Source organism: Ailuropoda melanoleuca, chromosome 17, assembly GCF_002007445.2.
Source record: "Ailuropoda melanoleuca isolate Jingjing chromosome 17, ASM200744v2, whole genome shotgun sequence".
NCBI lineage: Eukaryota > Metazoa > Chordata > Mammalia > Carnivora > Ursidae > Ailuropoda > Ailuropoda melanoleuca.
The window spans coordinates 26,281,013-26,287,591 of NC_048234.1; the positions used below are offsets into that span (position 1 = coordinate 26,281,013).

General features: G+C 41.0%; 1 protein-coding gene across 6 annotated transcripts in view; it reads right to left on the reverse strand.

Annotated features, from left to right (window-relative positions):
* TRPM3 (transient receptor potential cation channel subfamily M member 3) overlaps positions 1–6,579 on the reverse strand; it is a 774,831-nt gene that overhangs the window by 554,905 nt on the left and 213,347 nt on the right. The gene's annotated exons all lie outside the window — the stretch shown is intronic.

Below are 6,579 nucleotides of genomic sequence, written 5' to 3' on the forward strand. Positions count from 1 at the left end.
ATGAAAAGGCATCTCGGGAAGGAATGCCCAAGGAGAAAGGTCTTGGTAAATGTAGCTGATTAAATTGTAGACAAGCTAAAATGGAAAACATCGTAGGAAAATTGAGTTGCCACGTCCAGCAGGTCTCTGAAAATGGAGCTGTAATCTTGGAGAGAGATTTGTGGGGAGGTGTATTTTGGGGGCATCATGAAAATACAGTTGAAATGAAAATCCAGTTGATGGCTGAAATTGGGGGATACTGGGCAAAAACCCAGCAGGGAAAACTATCAAGGATAAACTTTTTCACAACGTTCCTTGTTTGAGTCTGAAGGGTGAAAAAGAAGCCACCAGATAAGAGGGGGAGAATCAGAGCAGGACTGGCAGACAGAACACAGGTTCAGCAAAGTTAGCAGCCGGAGGCCAGGGCAATAAAAAGCTGCTGCTACTGAGGATACGGCCCTCAGGTAAGGACCACACGTTCTCACAGGGACAGAGGACAGGTAGCAGGGGAGTCAGAGAGGACAGCTGGGACATGCACAAGCTGTCTGGTTGTTTTATTTTCAGAAAATGAGAGCTACTCCTTGTACAGGTAGCAGAGAAGGAGCCGGGGCTCTCGGGAGCAGAGAGGAGCCTGAAGGCCCTTGAAGCAGGCGAGTTCTGGGACCTGAGGGCTGGGGAGAAGAGCACCGACAAGAAGGAAGTGACAGGCAGAGGTGAACATGACCAAAGAGGCAGAGCAGCTCCCGCCAGAGTGAAACTATCTCTGCCATCCATGTGGAAGTGAGGGAAGGCAGGACTCATCGTCAGAGACGAGAAAGGAGGTCACACATAGCCTCTGGGAGATTAGCTTAGGGTTGCACAAGAGAGCAGTAAATCGGCCAGTGGGGCTACGTTAATAACCAAACTCAATTTGTGTGAACCTGTCAGAGGCTTGGCACGTGGGTTTCTAGGCTTCTCCCCCAGTGAGCCTGGCAGCTGAGGAGCCAAAGAGCAGAGAACAGGAGCTGAGACTGTTGCAAGTGTTACCAGTGCATATGGGGAGTGAGGAGGCAGATCACAGGGCAAGGGAACTGTGGGTGGGGAAAATCAATCTCCAATGTAATGAAGACTGGAGGCCATAGACAGGGAGGTGGATGATAAGCGGGAAGGCAGCCAGTGAGGTCAGTGTGGCCGACGGGGGCGGGGGGGGGGTGAGGACGTGTCTCCGTGGTGGCAGGCGGGCAGTGTGAGAGACTAAGGATCGGAGAGAGATCTGGGAGACAAAGCAGGGCTCGCTGTATTCAGTGCTGGGCTGCTGGTGAAGGACTATGCCATCAAAGAAGGCATAAAGCCAGGTGAGGGAGGAATGTGATTGGCTTCTGACATCGAAATCACAATCTGCAAATGGTAAAGGACATGAACAGGAAGGCACGACAAGCAATCAGTGATTTCAGGGCATGCCACGAGACATACTTCTCAAACATATGGAGTACCCAAGTTTTGCACACGCACAGACACGATTCCTATCATTCATGCATTAGGAAAATCCTAGCTTTCCCCTACACCCAGATACTCAATTGCAGGAAGATCCAACTACTAGTCTAAATGTCCCCAAAGTCATTTGACCCACATGGCAACCTTCACGGAGCATTTAGATTTTCACCTCTTGCTTCCTCTGACTTTGAGACTAGCACACAGATGCTCAGTTTTTAGTTCTGTGGAAGCAGCATAAAGGGTTATATCTTACACTGACTTTTATGAGGTTTTCACTTTGTTTGCCTTATTTTCCTAAGGCCACAGGAGGACTGTAGTTTTGTACCACAACAGGAAGGATAGTTTAAAACAAAAATGGTTCTAATGAACCTGCCTTTGCTAACATAAGATGTTTTATAGTCAAGTAAGACCTGATCTTAAACTTGGTATGAATGTAAGCCTTATTCAGCTTGGTACTTTCGGGAATTTATTTTCCTCCAGACAAGATTTTTATCACACAGCCACACGAAACAAAAAATGCAATAAACCGACACAATGGCAGATGTAGCCACGGGTAATGTATGACTTACAAGGTATCCCTGAATTTGAATTGCCAAGACTACACTTCAAGGAGGAATTCTTATGCACGTTATCCATATTTACAACTTCAAATACAATAGAATGGAGCATATTACAGAAGTGGGTACATAAATTCAATAAGTTTTGTTTTAGGTAGTAGAAACATGTTTCTCATAGTTTAACAGAAAACATCTGAATAGAGGGTACATACACATCAAGGCAATTTAAAATGAAAGGAGGGATTGGGGCACCTGGTGGCTCATTCCGCTGATCTCGGTTGATCTCAGGTTGGTGAGCTCAAGCCCTGTGTTGGGGTCCACGGTGGGCATGGAGCCTACTTAAAAAATAAATAAAAGGAAAGGAGGGCAAAAGAAACGGTAACTACATGATGGGATGGAGGTGGTAGTTTATGCTACAACAGTAATCATTTTGCAACATACACATGTATCAAATCAACATTGCTGGATACCTTGAAATTGCACAGTGTTATATGTCAATTAGACCTCCATAAAGCTGGAAAAATAAAATGAAACGGAGAGTAAAAACAAAATACAAGTTCACTCTACGATCACAGGCGGTTTTATTTTTGTTCAAATTAATCACTATTTATTATTATTCAATAAGGCCCCTGTCAAACAAGAGTGCAGATGTGTCCGTATCTAAGACTTCTAAGATTCAATAAATCTATGACATAGATTTGAAAACAATTATTTTTTTAAGACATAATGCATTTTCTATTGCGGAAACATCTAAGGCTGTATTTCTTTTAGGATATGATCTTCATTTTACTGGTATTTCTTTTAGGATATTATCTTCATGGTCTGGTATTTAGAAGATAGGATTTGAAGGAATTACTCAAGAATGGGCAAATTATGAGAAGATGCTACGGCTGAAGAGAAAAATAGGAATTTTATGTTCATTCCATTTCTAAGAATATTTTCCAACAAAATAGAAGTCTCAAATGTTACAGCACCCACAACACTATCAGAATCATCAGTCCTTTCTCCTTGCTGTTCCAATCTGGTGTTACAAATGTCTGCTTTCTTCGCTCTGAAGCCCTGATAGGCAAGGGACACTTGTCTTACTTCAGAGGATTTACTTCTATGAAGTCAAGGTAATTAATCCATTTTATTCCCTCCGTGACACTCCAGCTGCCATAGAACCTAGATTCTAAAAATTAACTTTTTAACTTCTGTTCAAAAACATTTTTAAGAGCACAGATTCAACTTTTATTAAAGAAAACTTCATGCATCAGAATGATGAACTCAGTAAAGGGGAATTTCCACGAGATATGCAACTTGATTTTCCTCAGATCTTTTATCCCAGCATTTCGCCTGCTTTCAAGGAATTGGCAACCCCGTGTAGGATGAAAAGTTAGCTCTGCCCCAATGGGAGATACTGAGCTGGTCTAGTCAGACTGAGCAGGAAAGCCTTGATCGGAGGAGCCAATTGTTAAAAGGGGCAGCAAAATGGGTGAAGGGGAGTGGGAGATATGGGCATTGAGTCAATGGTATTGTAATAGGCTTGTATGGAGACAGATAGTAGCTAAGCTTGTGGTGAGCACAGCATAATGTAGAAATTGTGCAATCACTATGTTGTACAGCTGAAACTAAGTAACATTGTGTATCAACTACATTCAAATTAAAAAGGCAGGAGGGGACAAGAAAAGGCAAGAGGCAGCACCATCTGTGATCCTCAAGAGGAATAACAGACAGACATCCGTTTGTCCAGCAAAACAGTAAAGCTTCCACGACATCCAAGTATAAGCAGTCTCCCCACGCTCCTGTTGTACGTTCTTGACGTTGCTTTATTAGAACTCAAGTCCAAATTCGTATTACCTGAACAAAATGAGGAACTTGCTATTTTTTGGTGAATTTAATCAGTGCAGATAATTCTGAACAATCACTTTAAAAAATGCAATCTACTTAGTAAATACTGAAACTGTTAAAACAAAATGGTCCTAAGCCAGGCAAGGCCATAAGAAACCAGACTATGCTTTTTCTGAAGGGCAGAACACGAACTTAGCTGAGGATAGCTGTGATCCGCCGTGATCTAGAAGCACTTGTCATACGAATGAAACATAACCAATCTATATTCCCATTTGGGGAATTTTCCATTAGGGGATATTTTTTCACAAACACCTTATGTAAACAAAATTTTAAACTCATAATCAGACTTCCTAATCAAATCGGTGTCCCAAAATAGAAAGTAAATTTTAGTGGTTCACCTGACAATAGCAGCAGGACTCACCATATGGCATTAATGTGTCTGGGATGCTGGTGTTCATCACTGCAGGAAATTGCTTTGTTGGAACTACCATGTTGGAAATAATCTCTCTCTCAGAAGAATGTAATAGATTTTACAGGACACAATAAAGGGGAGATCCTTGCCATCCACCTTTCTTAGGAAGGGACATCATTCCTAATGTATGTAAAATTCAGTTCATCTGAAGAGGAATTTAACCTGGACATAATTCCCTAAGGTATGGGTCACAGCCTGACCCCATTTCTAGAAAGAAGCCTGTACTTGCAAATTCTGTGCTTAGTGAGAAATGTGAGTTGCAATAACTCACATGGGAATCCATAACAGACACTCTAAAGTCAAATTAATTTCTGAAAACATGCCCTATTGGATAGAAGAGGAGGCGGCAGTGTGGCTCTATAGTTCCCCGAGAAACTAGCGGTGTGTTTGCTCTGGGGATGTGTGGACGATGTCCTCAGGCCAAAGCTCTCTCTCTCTTGCCTAAGAAATTCTGAAAATTTTTACCAAAATGAAAAGCATGCAAGATTAGGCATTTCTCTCATATATAAAGCAAGTTTGAACAATGTGACCCCAGTCAAAATGCCCTAAATCCCAAGATTAAGAGGTTAAGAGTAAATAAATAATGAATAGCCATTGTCAAGAGTCCCCACATCACCTCCCTCCCAAAACTGGGGCATATTGAATTTTCTAATTATAGAATAAAAGTACTATTTAAAGATTTGGCCTTTCAGTTCTGTGAGAATTAAGTTGCTAGAATAAAAGCAAAGGGTTCGTGAAGGTTCCATCGTGTTTATTTTAATCATGGTAATGTGAGCACAGGACGTTGACAAGACTGCCCTTACTTGAGGACCCGGATGCTTCTGAAGTTAGATTCATTTCTATTAATTTAACTCTGACTTTTTTTTTTTAAACACTGCCTCTTTTTAATACTCCTCCTTTACAGAGCAAGGAAAATGTGTGATCTTCCAGAGAAGAAAGGAACGATGCCCGTCATTCACCATTCAGACTCTCCAAGGTTCTCTTTGAAATTGTGTGGAAACTGATCTTGTATTATCACAGCCTTCTACTGCTTTGAACTCTATTAGGAAAAGTATGTAAGCCTTTTTTTTTTTAAATCGAACTCCTGTTTTAATCAAAATACCTGTTTTAAGAGAAGAAGGGAGTCAGAAACTATTTTCTCTTGATTTAGAGAAAACCTCGTTCTTCAAACAGGATGATAAACCTGGCCCTCAGGTCAACTGTATTAAAAATAAATCAGTGAAAAGGAAATGCATAGCTTACATAATAACAGAATGATGAGAGGACTACATGGCACGCACTCAACAGCTTATCATCAGACACTGTGTGAAATATAATGATGTATTTTACTATCCCTCTCTTGTTTAAATCCTCTGAGGTAAATACATTGCATTTCTACAGATCAGTTTTTCTCTTTAAAACTTACACCAATGATGTCAACTTTACCATGTCCTTTAGCAACAGGAGGTCTTTTCCCCTTCTTTATCCTTTCTCAGCTATACAGTCACTCACATGGGACTGTTGTACCTTAACTACCTGGCGAGTTACCTTCGATATTACTTTTGTGCAAACCTCTGGCCCCAAATACTTTTAAGATCATCTCCTGTAGTGTAAAGCACAGGTTTAAGATTATCCCCTTCAGAACAGCATGGAGGATTAGGAGAAGGAAGGGAAAAATGAAGGGGGGGAAATCAGAGAGGGAGACAAACCATGAGAGACTATGGACTCCAGGAAACAAACTGAGGGTTTCAGAGGGGAGGGGGAAGGAGGGATGGATTAGCCCCGTGATGGGTATTAAGGAGGGCATGTGTTGTAATGAGCACTGGGTGTTATACACACAATGAATCATGGAACACTGCATCAAAAACTAATGATGTACTGTATGGTGACTAACATAATAAAAAAAACTAAAACAAAAAAAGATTATCCCCTTTGTGTTTCCTATATTACCTGCATCATAAACACCTGGTGTGTTTGTAAAAACAAATTCCAAAGCAACTCCATAAATACAGAATCAGAATCAGTGGGAGCCTGGGAATCCACATGTGGGACAAGCGCCACAGACCATTTTTTAAAAGCACAATGAATGATCAGAACAATGGCCTCTGCATGATGCATGCCCCGAAATATTTTTTCAGGTCATTCTCAGCTTTTAAAAAAAAAAAAAAGAAAATTAACCGTATTTTGCCAGACCCACACAAGCATATAATAGGCACTTGGAAGTATGGATAAATATTTTTCTCTCCTAAAACTAGTACCAAGTACATAGTATTTTTAGAGATGTTTCTT